The sequence below is a fragment of the Meleagris gallopavo genome, chromosome Z (genome assembly GCF_000146605.3).
Source record: "Meleagris gallopavo isolate NT-WF06-2002-E0010 breed Aviagen turkey brand Nicholas breeding stock chromosome Z, Turkey_5.1, whole genome shotgun sequence".
Classification (NCBI taxonomy): domain Eukaryota; kingdom Metazoa; phylum Chordata; class Aves; order Galliformes; family Phasianidae; genus Meleagris; species Meleagris gallopavo.
The window spans coordinates 47,707,884-47,708,391 of record NC_015041.2 but is presented as its reverse complement, the minus strand read 5'-3'; positions in this window follow the sequence as shown (position 1 = coordinate 47,708,391).

Below are 508 nucleotides of genomic sequence, written 5' to 3'. Positions count from 1 at the left end.
GCGCCCGCCCTGCTGCTGCGCTGTTCGTCGGCCCCCCGAACGCGTCACGTCCTCCCTCCTGCCCCCAAGCAGCGTGAGCTCTGGGACGCTGAACTCACGGCCCTTCCTGTCAGTTCTGTGGGTTTCTCAGAGCGGGGTCAAGAGCGAGAGGCAGCGTGTTCCGCAACCTGACTGTAAACTGATTGTGGTCTCTGCCGCTTAGGCACGCAGGGGGTTAAGTGGCAGTTGTAAGGCTGGGAGTCACAGCGGCGTTAGATCAGCAGCCTGCACTTAAGTTTGAAAGGAATTAGTGCGCTTTTTAATACAACCCTGAGAAAACAGTTGGAAAAATTTACAGTGTTTTCTCGTGTCAGTGGAAAGACAGACCCAGGCCTAAAATCAGCTTGTGTATGTTAATCTAAAAACAAGCTTATGTAGAGAAAGGTTTGAGCTTTCTTGATTTTCATCTTTTGTTTTTAATTTCTACTTGCAAGGTAAAAAAACATTGAAGAAAAGCTGCATTAAATAA